Here is an 18,415-nt window from a genome sequence, read left to right as displayed (position 1 = left end):
GTATAAGCTAACGCGCGTCGTTGTGTTTAACCCTGCGCTTCTCTTTCCCTTGCTCTTGATGACCTTGGAAAGTAGTTTAGAGACTCGAGGTGTAGCTCGGCTGTTGCAGAGCAGCAGCTCATGTGAGTCAGGAAGGCGAAGGGCTGGAACTGGGCAGAGCAGTTCTGAACCAGTCTGTGATCACGAAGTATTTAACCTGCTAAATGGGGTGTGCTGGTGCCTTCAGTCGCCGGGCTGGAGAAGGTGATCTCTACTGCGGTCCTCAAATCTTTTTTTCACACTCGCACGAAGCTTAGGCGAGGAGAAACCCAGCGGCGTGCGGTGGCTGGTGGCGGAGCCGCGCTGCCTGCGCCGGGCGTTCGCGGCCTGGGATCCTCCTTAGTGCAGGGCTGCGGGGAGGAAGGGAGGTGACAGTACACAGGCATCTGCTGCTTCCTTGAGTGCATCGGGGAAGAGAACAGAATGAGCAGCCAGCAAGGACAGGAGAGACAGTGTGGAGGTGTCAGCTCGCTCACAATGTAAACAAGTTGCCCAGCCACGGTGGTAGCTGTCTTGTCCTCACTGCAAAACGCATGAAGCCTTTAGGAGAAGGGAAAAGTGTCTTCTTTTCCCCTTTTTCTCTCTTTCTTTCCTTTCTCTCTCTCTCTTCTCTCTTTCTCTCTTTCTCTCTTTCCTCTCTTTCCTCTCTCTTCTCTCTTTCCTCTCTTTCTCTTCTCTTCTCTCTTTCTCTCTTTCTCTCTTACTCTTTCTCTCTTTCTCTTTCTCTTTCTCTTTCTCTTTCTCTTTTCTCTTTCTCTTCTCTTTCTCTTTCTCTTTCTCTTCTCTTTCTCCTTTCCTCTTTCTCTTTCTCTTCTCTTTCTCTTCTCTTTCTCTCTCTCTCTTCTCCTTTCTCTTCTCTTTCTCTTTCTCTCTCTCTCTCTCTCTTTCTCTCTCTTTGTCTTTCTGTCTTTCCTCTCTCTTTCTCTTTCTCGTTCTCGTTCTCGGTCTCGTTCTCGTTCTCTCGTTCTCATTCTCTTTCTCGTTCTCTATCGTTCTCATTCTCTTTCTCGTTCTCATCGTTCTCTCTCTCTTTCTCTTCTCTTGTTCTCTCTCACTCGTTCTCTCATTCTTTCTTTCTCTTTATTTCCCTCTCTTTTTCCCTCTTTTTCCCCTTTTCCCCCCTTTTTTTTTCTTTCCCTCTCCCTCCCTTTCCCTCTCCCTCCCTTTCCCTCTCCCTCCCTTTCCTCTTCTCCCTCCCTTTCTCTCTCCATCATCATTAGTTCTCATGTCAGTTTATAACTTAGGCACTTTAGAGATGAGACCAAATGACCAGATATTGGCTTTGGAACAGTTTTCCTTGGGGAGAATGCTAATGCTCAACTTCTTTTTCCCCCTTAGCCTCCCTTTATAACAGTTAAGCTAATCGAGGTCCAGGGCATTTCCTGGGGAAATTGATGACTGGCTGAGGTTAATGGCCCAAGGCATTGCCTCAAGCCATCGACTCTCCCAGCCGGTCATTAATCCCCAGGAAATGCCCTGGCCCTACAATCGTTATTGCTTAATTATAAACAAAGACTTCCAGGCCTTTTTACTGAGCACAGCTCCTCAAGGAATGAGAGACTGGATTCCTCTGTTGACAAATAGCCATGAGTCCTTGAAAACACAAAGGTCAGATGTTTGTGGTTTATTGGTCATTCTTCCAGACCTTGCTGTCCTCATGGACCTGTGCAATGCTCTGGTGAGCAAAACCAATGGAGTGATGGGTGGGGGTTCTTAGCTTCTTGCTATTGCCTGTGCACAGGCTCTTTTTTATAGCACTGATAGCATTAAGTGAGGCTTAATGAGAAAGGCTAAGTGAAGGCACTAATGGAATGACTTGGATTTGCACTGAAGTCTGAAGTCTGCTTTAAGTTTGAAGCCAGCTTGAAGTAACTTTAAGTAAGAATTTGAGGTAGAATGTTGATTTTATGCTTGTCTGTCGTGCTTGCTCCCATCTTTTGTTCTAGTCCCATGATGTCTCTTCAGCCCCTGGGTTTTTAGGAGCCTCTTCCGAGAGCTAGGGAATGGTACAAGAAATTGTTCTTCTTGATCCAACTATTGCTTTAGGTTGCAGCCCTGAAGGCAGCATTTAGAGGGTGTATTTTAAGCATGCAGCACCCTGCCACCGTGGCACAACTTTTCTTTTCAGCCCTTATTTGCTCTAAAGTGTAGCAATTTTCCTGCCACTGACAGCAGTGCTTCAGTTCAAGTTGATGACAGAGGGATGTAATTTGGCTGTTGCTCATCTCTTGTGTTACTGAAGATGAACAATAGCTGAAGTTTAAGCTTCTGATGCTTACAGGGTGGTGGTAGCTGTTGGGATTTATAGATCTGGTACACCCAGAGCTTAGGACAGTACTAATACCTAAAAACAGGTCTAGGGAATAATAGAACCATAAATGGTAGGGCTTGGAAGGGACCTCTGGAGATCATCTAGTCCAGCCCCAAGAGAGTGGCTTCTGCTGTGAATGAGGGGGAGCTGCTTGTTGCTTCAAAATGCTTCTGTGAAGATGTAGTGTGAGGTGTCCCTGCCCATGGCAGGGGGGTTGGGACTAGATGATCCTTGAGGTCCCTTCCAACCCAAACAATTCTATAATTCTAAAGTTGGTTCTCTAACTCAGCTCAGTTTCTTTGGGCTGCTTGTGAGGAGTTCCATCAGCTATCAAGGTATTATCAACCAGTCATTAAAACATGACCCAAGTGCCTTTGGCTTGGCTGTTCTGGGGAATCCTTAAACAGCTTTTTCCCCCCCCCCCCCACCCTGCCTTCTATCCAGAGCTGCCCTTTTTGTTTTCTTTTGATCTGGCACATGTCGTTGGTTGTTTCACATTCTCTTTGAAGGGCTTGCTTTGACCAGAACCAGAAATCTAGCTCTGACTGCAGGTTTGGCAGAAGAAGCAAAACAGTAGCACATGACAAACAGAAGCAGGCAGCAGACACAGCTGAGAACAAATCAAAGGAGCTAATTAGTTTGTCTACATCTTCTCAGTCTTTCTTTGTGGAGGTGGATAGGAAATTTCTGCTTGGTGTTTGATCTGGAAACATCCTGCACTTCCATAAAACAAGCCACAGAAAGGCTTCTGTGCTGTACAAATATTTGTAGTACTCTGACCAGAAACATCATCCTGAAAGGAGGTTGTAGCCAAGTGGGGGTTGGTCTCTTCTCCCAGGCAGCCAGTGGCAGAAGAAGAGGACACAGCCTCAAGCTGTGCCAAGGGAAGTTTAGGCTCGAGATGAGCTCTTCCCAGAAAGACTAATTGGCCATGGGAATGTGCTGCCCAGGGAGGGTGGTGGAGTCACCATCCCTGGAGGTGTTCAAGAACGGCTTGGATGTGGCACTTGGAGCCATGGTTTAGATGTGAGGGAGTGTTAGGTATTGTATAGATTGGACTTGCTGATCTCTGAGGTCTTTTCCAACCTGGTTGATTCTGTGATCTCTATGTCCTTTCTGTTGGGTAGGAGAGCTTATCAGACAGCTTCAGGGAAGGGATGTTTAGGGCGGCAGTGCTAGGGTGCTGGGCTTTATTTCTCTGCAGATAATAGATGGGGCAATATCCCTTTCTTGAAGGCTTAAAGTACTGTAGCGATTAGGAGTGATAACTGCTAAGTACCTTGTTAGCTCTTGTGACAGCACTTCTGTTGATCTGGTTTCAGAGGTTAGTCCTGGCTGCCCTGCTGCCTGCTGAGTGCCATCCCTTCCGAGGAATGGATTATCCCAGGTCCTGAGGAAATCCAGGATTTGTTTGGTGTCTTTTTTAAAGGGAGCACTGAGAAGTTAAAATCTTCCAGTGTGAGGATTAGAGGAACTTTAACCTACAGTTAGAGGAACTCTACCTGCCTTAGAGCCTGCTGTTTGCTTCTTGGTGGGTGTTTGTGCTTTGGGTTGGTTAGTTGTTTATTTATTTCAGTGGAGAAGAATTACAGAATCATAGACTTGTTTCTGTTGGAAAAGATCACTGACTCCAACCATCAGCCTAGCACTTCCATGGCCATTAAACCATGTTCCCAAGTGCCATGGCCAGAGGTTTCTTGAACACCTCCAGGGATGGGGACTCCACCACCTCCCTGGGCAGCCTGTTCCAATCCCTGACCACTCTTGCAGCGAAGAAATTTGTCCTAATCTCCAACCTAACCCTCCCCTGGCACAATTTCAGGCCACTCCCATACTTGGGAGAAGAGACCAACTCCCACCTCACTCCAACCTCTTTCAGGGAGTTGTAAAGGGTGAGAAGGTCTCCCTTCAGCCTCCTCCAGACTAAACACCCCCAGCTCCCTCAGCTGCTCCTCACCAGCCCTGTTCTCCAGACCCTTCCCCAACTTTGTTGCCCTTCCCTGGACGTGCTCCAGCACCTCAATGTCTTTCTTGAGTGAGGGGCCCATCTTCTACTAAGTTACAGATATGCAAAGTGAATCCCTGCAGAATGGACCTATTATACCTAATAGTCACCAAACTAGTTCCAAAATCCTCAGCAGGCGAGGGATAGGGCAGCAGGGGTGTCAGGTGTGCTCCCCAAGGACAGCTTCTGTTCCAGTCTCCATAGCAAAGCACAAGTCCTGGCTGTAGCTCCCTTCAGTCAGAGTCAGTGCTCTTTGTAACTGAATGCTGCTGAAGGTTGCTGAGCAGAGCTGGGATGGAGTGGGATGTCCCAGGCTGTGTTGCTCACAGCTCACAGGAGGTTTGATAGCCATGTGGATGTTTCCTAAGAAGAGAGCAGGACAGCAGAGCAGGGGCCAGACGCAGTGATCTCGCAGGCAGCTTTGGGGGAACGTATGTGCACTGAAAGGAACAATGGGAACTGTTTCTTCTTTCCTAGCCTGAAGTTAGTCCATTTTGGATTAGCTGTTGGGGAGGGAGTTGATTTAAGGTGACTCAGGAGAGTGTTTCACAGAAAAGCTGAGGGTGGTGTTTTCCAGATCAGGACTCTGGAGTTTGAAGTGCAGTGCTGGCTTTCCATGCCCTATTAGTTGTGTTGGCATCATACATCAGAGGTATTTTGTACTTGTTTCAGAGGGTGATTTCTTCTGTTACCACTTGAATTTTCCAAATAGGTTTACTTCTTGGAAATGAGACTCCTTTTGTTTAGTTGCCTCATGCAGCCTAGCCAGAGAACTTGCTTGGTCAAGCCTTCGATGGTGGTAAGAATGCAAGAAGTGATCTGTTTTCTGTAACTCAGATCATAGAATCATAGAGTTGTTCTGGTTGGAAAAGGCCTCTAAGATCATCAAGGCCAACTGTGAACCCAGCACCACCATGGCCACTAAACCATGTCCCCAAGTGCCATGGCCACACTTTTCTTGAACACCTTCAGGGTGTCCAGAGAAGGGCCAGGAGGATGAGCAGAGGGCTGGAGCACCTCTCCTGTGAGGACAGACTGAAGGAGTTGGGGCTGTTCAGGCTGGAGAAGAGAAGGCTCCCAGGTGACCTCATTGTGGCCTTCCAGTATCTGAAGGGGACCTACAGGAAGTCTGGGGAAGGACTTCTCAGGATCTCAGGGAGTGATAGGACTAGGGGGAATGGAATGAAGCTGGAGGTGGGGAGATTCAGGCTGGAGGTGAGGTGGAAGTTCTTCCCCATGAGAGTGGTGAAGCCCTGGAATGGGTTGTCCAGGGAGGTGGTTGAGGCCCTGTCCCTGGAGGTGTTTAAGCCCAGGCTGGATGAGGCTCTGGCCAGGCTGATCTAGTGTGAGGTGTCCCTGCCCATGGCAGGGGGGTTGGAACTGGCTGATCCTTGTGGTCCCTTCCAACCCTGACTGATACTATGATACTATGATGGGGACTCCACCACCTCACTGGGCAGCCTGTGCCAATCCCTGACCTCTCAGTAAAGAAAACTTTTCCTAAGCTCCATCTTAAACTTTCTCTGGCACAATTTCAGGCTGTTTCCTTTCCTTCTATTACCTGAGACTAAGGAGAAGAGAGCAACCCTCATCTCACTGCAACCTCCTCTCAGGGAGCTGTAGAGAGCAATGGAGTCCTCCCCTCAGGCTCCTTTTCTCCAGACTAAGCAATCTCAGTTCCCCCATCAGATTTGTTCTCCAGACCCTTCACCAGCTCTCTTGCCCTATGAGGATGACTCTGTTTTTTTAAGCACCATTAGGAAAACCCAGCCTCAGTGAAGTGCTTCTCTGTTTTGACACTTTCTCAGTTCTACAAAGCCTGCAATGACTCTGTTGGTCCCAGTCCTCTGTGCTCATCAAAGAGAAAGCGCACAGAGAGGCAGCAGAGAAAGGTTTGGGGGTGGGGGTGGGGGGTTGTTTCATAGTTTCATAGTTTCATTCAGGGTTGGAAGGGACCACAAGGATCATCTAGTTCCAACCCCCCTGCCATGGGCAGGGACACCCCACACTAGATCAGCCTGGACAGAGCCTCATCCAGCCTGGGCTTAAACACCCCCAGGGACAGGGCCTCGACCACCTCCCTGGACAACCCATTCCAGGGCTTCACCACTCTCATGGGGAAGAACTTCCTCCTCCCCTCCAGCCTGAATCTCCCCACCTCCAGCTTCATTCCATTCCCCCTAGTCCTATCACTGCCTGAGATCCTGAGCAGTCCCTCCCCAGCCTTCCTGTAGGCCCCCTTCAGATCCTGGAAGGCCACAATGAGGTCACCTGGGAGCCTTCTCTTCTGCAGACTGAACAGCCCCAACTCCTTCAGTCTGTCCTCACAGGAGAGGTGCTCCAGCCCTCTGATCATCCTTGTGGCCCTTCTCTGGACACGTTCCAGCACCTCCACATCCCTCGTGTAATAGGGGCTCCAGAACTGGACACAGTACTCCAGGTGGGGTCTCCCCAGGGCTGAGTAGAGGGGGAGGATCACCTCCCTCGACCTGCTAGCCACACTTCTCCTGCTGCAGCCCAGGATCTGATTGGCTTTGTGTTGGTTGGTGGGGTGTTTTTTTTTGGGGGGGGTGCGTGTGTGTTGGCTGTTTTCACTTTCCTTCCAACAAAAAGTCTCCTGTGCTGCTCCTGTAAGAGATTTCCCATTGCCCACCACTCTTCCTTCAGCAGGGAGATCAGAAGCTGCTGGGTCTAATTGGTGAGCCTGCATGACAGCGAGCCGCCGTATTTCATGTGTGGTGCAGGAATAAATGAGTGCTTTAAACCCTTTGAAACACCCCACTCCTGCAAAAGCCATGGGCTGTAATTAAATTGAATGTGGGCTTGTATTGTCTTGTGCCCTTGGCTATAAACTTGATAACAGACCATGGTACACCCACTATTGTGTTAGGAGCTGGAACCTAATTAGTGATGTTGTAGATTTTCAGTCACTTTCCAAGCCCTTCTGTTCATTTTTATCCCCCCCCACCCCCCCTCTCCCCCTCCTCCTGCCCTTTCTCTCTTATTATTTTGCCTTTCTGTTGCTGAAGCAGTGAAGGCACCCTTCTTTTCAGAAGGAAATACTTTAAGGGCATGGAGACAAATATGTGTGTGCCAGATAATTCTTTATCAGTGGCTCAGATTCCAGGGACAAGTGTTGGGAGCTGCATTTCTATCTGATGGAGGAAAGATTTGTTACTGTTGTGATGATAATAATAACCAATAATAATATATATAATCATGTTTCCAGGGAGTGCTTTCTAAGCCTCTTCCACTTGAGGGGAGAGTAAGGAAGGGCTTGGAACTTCTTTATGGTGCCTTGATCTAAAAGGAACTTTGGAAGACATATGACTGAATTGTGTTCTGGTTGGGTTGGAGGTCTTTTTTTTTGGGGGGGGGGATTATCCAGAAGGGAAAAAAATGACTCTTCTGGGCATTTAGAAATTCCTGTGCTTTTTACACACAGCCAGTTTTAGTTAGTTGATCTAAAAACCTTCCAACTTGCTAAGGACTTAATCCCTAATGAGGACAAGTGCCTTTGATGTGTTCTTAATAGGTTTCTCGTTTGGGAAATGATCAGAGTTGCAGTGCAGAGATGCAGTATGTGCATTTCCAGTGCATTCCCACTCCATTGGTGTGCTTACCTATTGTCTGCATCTAGCTAGGACAGACCATTTTAATTAGACTTGAAATCAAGTGACATGATAAAGCCCTGTTCACTTTATCAAGGCAGGAAAACCCCTAACCCCTTCTCCTCTCTTTTTAACCCCACTCTATGGGTAGGGCACATCTGCTCTGCATAGCACAGTCCTGCAGCCAGCACCTCCTCAGGACTTCTGACCTGCTGTGTGTAGTGGTGGTTTGCAATGCTTCTGGTACTTCACCTGGGTAGTGGAGCCTGGGGTAATGCTCTCTGAGCTGGGTTAGGAACTGGCTGGAGGCTGAGCCCAGAGAGTGGTGGTGAGTGGTGCCACATCCCGCTGGCAGCCAGGCACCAGTGGTGTGCCCCAGGGATCAGTGCTGGGCCCTGTGCTCTTTAACATCTTCATTGATGATCTGGATGAGGGGGTTGAGTCCATCATCAGTAAATTTGCAGATGACTCCAAGCTGGGGGCAGGAGTTGATCTGTTAGAGGGTAGAAGGGCTTTGCAGAGGGACCTTGCTAGGCTGGACAGATGGGCAGAGGCCAACAGGATGGCATTCAACAAGTCCAAGTGCCAGGTGCTGCACTTTGGTCACAACAACCCCAGGCAGAGCTACAGGCTGGGGTCAGAGTGGCTGGAGAGCAGCCAGGCAGAAAGGAACCTGGGGGTACTGGTTGATAGCAGCTGAACATGAGCCTGCAGTGTGCCCAGATGGCCAAGGAGACCAACAACATCCTGGCCTGCATCAGGAAGAGTGTGGCCAGCAGGAGCAGGGAAGTCATTGTGCCCTGTGCTGAGCACTGGTTAGGACACACCTTGAGTCCTGTGTCCAGTTCTGGGCCACTCAATTTAAGGACATTGAGACACTACCTGAAGGGAGGTTGTAGCCAGGTGGGGGTTGGTCTCTTTTACCAGGCAAGCATCACCAGAACAAGAGGACACAGCCTCAAGCTGTGCCAGGGGAGGTTTAGGCTGGAGGTGAGGAGAAATTTCTTCCCAGAGAGAGTAATTGGCCATTGGGATGTGCTGCCCAGGGAGGTGGTGGAGTCCCCATCCCTGGAGGTGTTCAAGAGGGGATTGGATGTGGCACTTGGTGCTATGGTTTAGTTAGTCAGGAGGTGTTGGGTGACAGGTTGGACTTGATGATATCTGATGTCTTTTCCAACCTTATTGATTCTATGATGGATCATGTAGCTTTTGGCAGAGGGGGACTCAGTTCTCTTCTCTTTCACACCAGCAGTGTGCAAGCCGTGCTGCTCCTCTGATACGCTCGTGGTTTGCCGTTGAGGAACAGCAGGATTCCAGAACCATGAAGCTGATCTGATCTGCGGTGGGGAATGGGCTGTAAATCCCTTGGTGAGGGTGAGGGTAGGAGAGGAGGTTTGTGTGGAGCTGTTTTGGCAGAGAGAGTAGCTCATGGGGGTAGGTGTTTGGTAGGTGCTGTTCAGGTAACACAGGCTGGAGCAGCTGTCCTCACAAAAGGGGGAGGGCAGAAATCTCCCTGTGGGAGGTGAGGTGTGATGATGGATTTTGGCTTTCCTTCTGGTTTCTGGTGCTGGGGTCATTTCTGAGCTGGGCTTATCTCTTGCACAGTGCTTCATTTCACTCTCTGCTCTCTTCAGTGCCCAGGAACTGGGTCTGGTGCTGTTTTCATTTGGGTTTCAGTATAGGGAGTGAGAGGAAAGGGAGGCTGTGTAGTTATGACTCTTGTGCTTGGTAGGTCTGGTGAAGGAGCCACAGCTCTTGGGCTTCCCTGCACGTTGGCACCTGGATAGCTCTGCAATGTGATGTGAATGACTTCTCTGAAATACCATTGCATTTAAACTCCTCTTTCTTTTCTTTGTTCCTTAATGTGTGTCTGTTTGTTTATGGTTGAGACTGAGCATTGCTGGAGAAGTTTCAAGAGTGATTTCTTAGCATGCTTCAGCTGGCTCCTGAGCTTTTCTTCACTGTGGTGAGAGAGAAAGAGAAATAGATATCCCTGGTATATGAGGAGATTTGGAACTAAATGATCTCTAAGCTCCCTTCCAACCCAAACCATTCTGTGATTCTAGGATTTTTAGCTGCTGTCTTTTGCTGCTGTTGATTTCTCTCCCTGTGTTTCTAGCAGGCATCTAAAGTGACAGGAAGAAGTTACTCTGGAGTAAGGAGGCCATACTGTGCCTGATGCTTTGGCTCTGAGTTATTAAGGTCCAGTGTTGTCCTGTCTTGTGTGGGTTGCTGGCTGCAAACCCTGGACCAGCCTCCCTGGTGGGAGCTCTGCAGTGCACCTGAAGGAGCAGCACTGAAGCTCTCAGGTGCAGCAGGAAACCATCAGTGGTTGATTACTGAGTGTCCTCTGCCTTAAAGCTGCCCTGGAGAAGCAGCCTCTGAAGCCTGTGGTGTGTGTGGTCGAGGCAGGGGGAGGACCATGTGGTATGTGGTTTAGCTTTGCAGAGAAGGGGAAGTTTTCTCACATTGTCCTCCTCAGCTCTGTTCTGCTTTGGGTGAGTTGGGACTGCTTTCTCCCTGTGCCTGAAACGTGGGGCAGAGGAGGAGTGAGGAAGGTGAAGTGGGCTTGAGTAGCTTCCTTCCCTTCTCCCTTCCTACTGGGGCTGGCTGTTACCTGTGACCATGCAGGATGGATTCCTTCCCTTGTATTGCAGTCACCCCCTTCAGAAGACAGCTGAAGTGCTGTAATTAACCCACACTGATTTGATGCCAAACCAGGAGGACCTGAGCTTGAGAGTTAGGCTGACAAATTGGAGAGCATCCCTGGGAGCAGGGATAGCATGAGACAAGCCCACCAGCTGCAGCCCAGATGGTGTGGGAACATCAGCTAAAGAGGGAACCTGCTTGAATTGTTGCCTTTTGGAGAGTTTCTCAGTGTTTCTCATAATGTCATGACAAGCAGTGCTCATGTAAAGGATGCTTGTGTGTGCTCTTCCTCCTCATCTCTGAGATGAGAGTGATACCAACTGCAGTGCTTATCACAGCAGCTGCTGGAAAATTGTTGTAGACCATGTCTGTGGTTATCAGGAGATGGGGCCTTGTGTAAGCTTTTATCAACTTGATCTGTGCTGGTTGCCATATTAGGGTTTGAAAACATGTTGTCTTTTTCCTGTCATCATAGCAGTAGTTTCTGGAAGCTTTCCCTAGACCACTGCAAGATCAGCTGTTTGATTTGCAAGACCAGATCTGATCCTTTGTAATGCCTTCAGAGGGAGGGAAACTAGTAAGATGCTCTAAGCATATGGAGGGAAGTGGGATTGTTCAATCTGGAGAAGAGGAGGATGAGGAGGGACCTCATTGCTCTCCACTACCCCCTGAGAGGAGGCTGCAGTGAGGTGGGGGTTGGGCTCTTCTTCCTAGCCAGAAATACAAGAACATGTGGGACAAAAAGGAAAGGTTTCAGGGGTCTTCTGGTCATCTAGCACAGGCTAACAGAAACTGACTACAGCAACAATTCTTAATGAGCCAGCATGTGCCCAGGTGGCCAAGAAGGCCACCAGCATCCTGGCCTGCATCAGCAATAGTGTGGCCAGCAGGAGCAGGGCAGGGGTTGTCCTCCTGGACTCAGCACTGGTGAGGCTGCACCTTGAGTGCTGGGTTCAGCTTTGGGGCACTCACTCCAAGAAGGACATTGAGAGGCTGAAGCAGGTCCAGAGAAGGGCAACAAAGCTGGGGAAGGGTCTGGAGAACAGGGCTGGAGGGGAGCAGCTGAGGGAGCTGGGGGTGCTCAGGGTGGAGAAGAGGAAGCTGAAGGGAGACCTCATTGCTCTCTGCAGCTCCCTGAGTGGAGGCTGGAGCCAGATGGATGTTGGTCTCATTTCTTCCTAGTGTCAGGTGATAGAAGGAGAGGAAATGGCCTGAAATTGTGCCAGGGGAGGGTTAGGTTGGAGATTAGGAAACATTTCTTCACAGCAAGAGTGGTCAGGGATTGGCAGAGGCTGCCCAGGGGGGTGGTGAAGTCCCCATCCCTGGAGGTGTTCAAGAAACCTGTGGCCATGGCACCTGGGGACGTGGTTTAATGGCCATGGTGGTGTTAGGTTGATGGTTGGACTCAGTGACCTTAGAGGCTTTTCCCAACCCAAACAATTCTCTGATTCTATCAATAACCAGTTCAGAAAGAGCTGTTCAGCCTTTTGGACATACTTTATGCTTTCCTTTGTCTTTCATTTTGGTAGTGCTGCAGTATGGATCTTGGCAGTAGCCACACCCAGGACACTGATTTTCTGGCTCTCCATAAAAATAGAGCTTCTCTGGAAGTAAAACCCAAACCAAAACACTGTCTCTCTCTGAAAATGCACAGTGACTTGGAGTGGAAGGGTCACTCTTCTTGGAGGCAGAAGGGATAATGCAAAGCCCTGTGGTCCCCGAAGCCATGTGAGGAGAACTAAGTTCTCTCAGCTTGCCTAGCAATAGGATTTCTTTCCAGCACTGACACTTGAGAAATGTTTGTTCTTTAGCAGGGGTGGCAGTGTGGATCCCTCAGCCTCTGACTGTTGGTTCTTCTGCCCAAGTTCTGTTTGAAAATGAAGCAGGCAGAGTGGGACTAACGTGGTTTCAGTGTCAGGCTCTGCTTCACAGCTGGCTTTCTGAAGCCAATCCCAGGCAACACTTATGGTTTCATCTTCACAAAGCAGAAACAACCTTAATACCCTGTCAGGGCTTTGTAGCTTTGCCTTCATTCTGGGCTGTTTGACACACTCCTAAAGCAGCTCCATTTCTGGTCTTATCTCTTTGGAAGTCTTTGCAAGTTGCCTTTGTCTCTTTGTTTTTTGCTTCTTGGATGTTTAAATGCCTTATTTTAGAGGTGCACCTGCCTTTGCCAGCAAGTTCCAAGTAAAACATTGTGAAGGCTTTTTGGTATGAATAGAATAGAATAGAATAGACCAGACCAGGTTGGAAGAGACCTTTGAGATCGTCGAGTCCAACCTATCACCCAACACCATCTGATCAACTAGGGCCTGGCACAAATGTTTTCACTGGAAGTACTTTTGGATAGAAGATGTTCCCTTCACTTTCAGGCGTTGAAAAGTATCAAAAGTAAGGCTAAACAAAAGTCAAACCTAAGGAAGCTAAGGAAAAGCCAGGATCATTGCAACAAGCAGGTGACAAATGTGTAAAGATGGGTATGGAGTACAGTGACTCAAGCCTAGAGTCACAGAGTGGCTTAGGTTGAAGGGACCTCAGAGATCATCTACTCCAACCCCCCTGCCAGGACACCTCTCAACTAGACTTGGTTGCCCAAGGCCTCATCCAGCCTGGCCTAAATTGAGATTCTAATGGCTTGGTGTCTGGAAGTAGCTCTGCACTGCTGTGTAAGTGGCAGAAGAATCCCCTTGGGTGAAAGGAGGGGAATTTAGGAAGCGACTTGATGGGGTGCTTTGTGCCATGGTTTAGTTGATTAGATGGTGTTGGGTGATAGGTTGGACTCCATGATCTCAAAGGTCTCTTCCAACCTGGTTTATTCTATTCTATTCTATTCTATTCTATTCTATTCTATTCTATTCTATTCTATTCTATTCTATTCTATTCTATTCCTTCTGTTTTAAAGTTTGATACATTTATAGATGCACAGAATGGTTTGCTTTGGAAGGGACCTTCAAAATCATCCAGTTCCAACCCCCTGCCATGGGCAAGGACACCTCCACTAGCCCAGGTTGCTTAAGGTCTCATCCAGCCTGGCCTTGAACACCTCCCAGCAGGGGATGCCCACAGCCTCCCTGGCCAACCTGTTCCAGTGTCTCCCCACCCTCAGTGGAAAGAATTTCTTCCTAATCTCTGGTCTAAATCTCCCCTCTTTCAGCTGAAAGCCGCTGCTCCTCATTCTATCACTCCAAGCCCTTGTCAAAAGTCCTTCCCCAGCTCTCCTGTAGCCCTTTTCAGGTACTGGAAGGCTGCTCTAAGGTCTCTCTAGAGCCTTCACTCCTCCAGGCTGAACACTTCACTAGGTAGTTCATTAAGAAAGGATTCCTCATGCAAGTACTCAAGTGGAAGCATAGCCAGTATGGTGTATCCACTTCCAAACTGCTCACAGATAGATTGAGAATCATGAATGTGATTTTAGGGCAGATTTGCAGTACAGGATAGGTCAGGTTATTCTGTCTGGAGAAGAGAAGGCTCCAAGGAGACCTTCTTGTGACCTTCCAGTATCTGCAGGGGGCTCCAACAATGCTGGGGAGGGACTTTTGAGGGTGTCAGGGAGTGATAGGACTGGAGGGATGGAGCAAAACTAGAAATGGTTAGATTGAGATTGGATGTTAGGAAGAAGTTGTTCCCCATGAGGGTGGTGAGAGCCTGGCACAGGTTGCCCAGGGAGGTGGTGGAAGCCTCATCCCTGGAGGTGTTTGCAGCCAGGCTGGAGGTGTCTGTGAGCAACCTGCTGTAGTGTGAGGTGTTCCTGCCCATGGCAGGGGGGTTGGAACTGGCTGATCCTTGAGGTCCCTTCCAACCCTGACAATTCTGTGATCCTCTAATGAGGAGGTGAGGGAAAGCAGGGTGAGAAGATGTTGCCAACTATCTTGTCACAGCTCATCAGTTTGGAAACCAGATGAATTTCTGTATCCTGGTGTGCTTCTCCTGGATTAATTTGATGGATGCAAGGTGTGGGAAATAATGCTTCTGTTTGAAGGGGGGTTTGAAACTGGAGGAGGAAATTAGGATTAAAGAAAACAAGCTAATGAAACATCCTTCTATTCTAACGCTAAATGACAAGTGTAGTAAGCACTGAAGCAAGATTTGATCAAGAAAAAGATAGACCCAGAGGGTCTTTCTACTTGAAAGTAGAAATGCTAGAGGGAGATCTGAAAGAACAGTGAAGTGTGGAGGGGAAATCTTGATTTATCTTCTTCAACTTTCAAGTTAGTTAAAAGAAAATGATGAGCATGGTGTAAGTTGAGTGTATTCTTGCCTCTTATGGAAGCAGAAACCTGAAGGTTTTGGTCCTTAACCTTAAATAATGTGACATTTGAGTCAGTGGTTTCCTAGAGGGTTTTGTTTCAGACTAAGCATTGGTTCTTGGGTTTGTATCTCAAGGCAGACCCACTGTAAAATGGCCTCTAAGCGTTGTGCTTGGATCATGCCTACTGGACAGCAAAGTAGTTTCTTCCAGCTACTTGAAATACCCCTTGTAAGCTCAAGTGTCTGGATCAATGTCTCGTTCACATCTTATTAAAACTCAGTGAGGAAGTTAAGCAAACATGTTTTTGCTCAAAGCACCATGTAAAGTTGTCATCTACTCCATTAATCTTTAAGCTACTTCATAAAATTCCAGAAGAAAAAAAGTAAACCAAACCACAAACCAACCTGGTGGGGCTCTGCTCGGCTCTTCGGCTTCATCTCGCTGGAGCATGTCCAGAGAAGGGCACAAGGATGAGCAGAGGGCTGGAGCTGCTCTGCTATGAGGACAGACTGAGAGAGTTGGGGTTGTTCAGTCTGGAGAGGAGAAGGCTCTGAGGAGCTTTGCTTTTTGTTACATTGCTCCCCAAGCTGGCAGGTTGTGCTCAGCTGGTGGCTTTGCTTCTTCAGCACATTCCTGTCCCACTCAATGAGACCAAAGATACCTTTGTGCTTCTTCCATATCCCCATCTAGCTGGACACCCTCCCACCAAGCCTACATAGACTGTTGATAGAGTCAGAAGTCACTCCAAGGCCCTGGAGTACTGCATCCAGTTCTGGAGCCTCTATTACAGGAAGGATCTGGAGGTGCTGGAAGGTGTCCAGAGAAGGGTCATGAGGAGGAGCAGAGGGCTGGAGCTGCTCTGCTATGAAGACAGACTGAGGGAGTTGGGGCTGTTCAGTCTGGAGAAGAGAAGGCTCCCAGGAGACCTAACTATAGCCTTCCAGCATCTGAAGGGGGCTCCAAGAAAGCTGTGGAGGGACTTTTGAGGGTGTCAGGGAGTGATAGGACTGGGGGGCATAGAGCAAAACTAGAAATGGGTAGATTGAGATTGGATGTTAGGAAGAAGTTGTTCCCCATGAGGGTGGTGAGAGCCTGGCACAGGTTGCCCAGAGAGGTGGTGGAAGCCTCATGCCTGGAGGTGTTTGCAGCCAGGCTGGATGTGGCTGTGAGCAACCTGCTGTAGTGTGAGGTGTCCCTGCCCATGGCAGGGGGGTTGGAACTGGCTGAGCCTTGAGGTCCCTTCCAACCCTGACAAGTCTATGACTCTATGATCTTGCCTGGATGCTACCCAGAGAGAGAGAGCAGCTCCACGATGTGATGGGAGGATAGATGGAGGAGGAGAGAAGGTCTAGAGAGCAGGAGAGGTTTGGTGAGTCTTGTTTCTTCCCATGTTTATCTGACTGGCAGTTTCCTAGTGGAACACTTGTAGAGTTATTACCATGAGTAGCTGTCTGCATCCAAAATGACTTTTGTGTTCTTGTCTGCTCTCTATCTCAAGGCCTGTGTTCTTGTGGTGTAGTCAGCTCATGTTGTGGATGACATCCTGAGATGCCTCAAAACATGTTGTTTTCTCTAAGGAAACAGATGTAGGGGCATAGCTCTGAGAATCAGGAATTTCTTGTTGGTTCTGGTGGTAGACAGCTGGATGCTGGCTTTCAGGAACCCATTCCTGAGCTGTGAAGCTGCTGTCACACTCTGCTCCACTGTTTTGTTTTCATACATACATTTTAAGTTTCTCTACTGGTGCTTCTCAGATCTCTCTTCTATCAATTCATTCCAGTGAGGGTGGTGAGAGCCTGGCACAGGTTGCCCAGGGAGGTGGTGGAAGCCTCATGCCTGGAGGTGTTTGCAGCCAGGTTGGATGTGGCTGTGAGCAACCTGCTGTAGTGTGAGGTGTCCCTGCCCATGGCAGGGGGGTTGGAACTGGCTGAGCCTTGAGGTCCCTTCCAACCCTGACAATTCTATGATAATTGTCACCTGCTGGCAGCCTGAGGGCCAAGGCAGAGGGAAGAGCTGCCCTCATCCCAGAGGTGAGCTCCTGACCTTCAGGCTGGGCTGCTGGCTGCATGGGGGCTGCTGGTGGTGCAGTTTGTGTCTTGGGTGGGCTGTTGGGCTGTGGATGTGGTGTTACCTAAAAGCAGCAGGTCTCCTGTACCAGTTTAAGTGGAGAGCCAGGACTGCTGGCCAAATCTCCACTCTCTTGTTTCCACTGATTGTATCATAGTATCAGTCAGGGTTGGAAGGGACCACAAGGATCAGCTAGTTCCAACCCCCCTGCCATGGGCAGGGACACCCCACACTAGATCAGGCTGCCCAGAGCCTCATCCAGCCTGGGCTTAAACACCTCCAGGGACAGGGCCATTGTGACAAATGGCAGTTTGCTTCTCCATCCTCCTGGCTTTCTCATCCCCTTCATCTAGCTGCACAGACTTTTCCTGATGGCTTTTGGGCTCTAACCATTTCTTACTGAAGCAGGCAAGGGGGGAGGTATTTTTATTTTCATTTTTATTTGATCCTGCATGGGCTTCTTTTTTTTTTTGTCACTCACTCTTGTTTCCCTCCACTCCATTTCCACTCCAGGCAAGAATTATTTCCAGCTGAGAGGGTCTGGATGCGTGTCACTCCAGTGCAACTGGAAATGACCCTGCAGATCTGCCTGCAGAGAGCAGAACAGATTTCCCCTCGGTGCACACCCCCTTTTCTCACCTTAGAATGCAGGCAGGAGAGCTCATGTGGGGCCCCATACCCCATCCCCACATCAGTGGTCAAGGGCAGGTGTTTGTAGAAGAGAATAGGATCACTGGGGTTGGAAAAGACCTCCATGATCGTCGAGTCCAACCATCTTTATTGGTGATCTGGATGAGGGGATGGAGTCAGTCATCAGTCACCAGTGGTGTCCCCCAGGGATCAGTGCTGGGCCCTGTCCTCTTCAACATCTTCATCGATGATCTGGATGAGGGGGTCGAGTCAGTCATCAGTAAATTTGCAGATGACAGCAAGGTGGGAGCAGGTGTTGAGCTGTTAGAGGGTGGAAGGGCTCTGCAGAGGGACCTGGATAGATGGGCAGAGTCTAACAGGATGACATTCAACAAGTCCCAAGTGCCAGGTGCTGCACTTTAGTCACAACAACCTCAGGCAGTGCTACAGGCTGGGGGCAGAGTGGCTGGAGAACAGCCAGGCAGAAATGGACCTGGGGGTACTGGTTGACAGCAGCTGAACATGAGACAGCAGTGTGCCCAGGGGGCCAAGAAGGCCAAGGGCATCCTGGCCTGCAGCAGTAAGAGTGTGGCCAGCAGGAGCAGGGAAGTCATTGTGCCCTGTGCTCAGCACTGGTTAGGCCACCCCTTGAGTCCTGTGTCCAGTTCTGGGCTCCTCAATTTAAGAAGGGCATTGAAACACTTGAAGGTAGTTTAGGAAAGATGTTGAGTTGCTGGAAGGTGTCCAGAGAAGGGCAACAAAGCTGGGGAGGGGTCTGGAGCACAGCCCTGTGAGGAGAGGCTGAGGGAGCTGGGGTTGCTTAGCCTGGAGAAGAGGAGGCTCAGGGGAGACCT

General features: G+C 49.1%; 1 protein-coding gene across 1 annotated transcript in view; it reads left to right on the top strand.

Annotated features, from left to right (window-relative positions):
• Positions 1–18,415, top strand: part of KCTD1 (potassium channel tetramerization domain containing 1) — a 113,252-nt gene that overhangs the window by 3,310 nt on the left and 91,527 nt on the right.

This window comes from Melanerpes formicivorus, unplaced genomic scaffold, assembly GCF_026170545.1.
Source record: "Melanerpes formicivorus ecotype bairdi unplaced genomic scaffold, bMelFor1.0.p_v2 SCAF_42, whole genome shotgun sequence".
Classification (NCBI taxonomy): Eukaryota; Metazoa; Chordata; class Aves; order Piciformes; family Picidae; genus Melanerpes; species Melanerpes formicivorus.
Note: the sequence above shows the minus strand (reverse complement) of the source record. Positions and strands in the feature narration are given on the sequence as shown.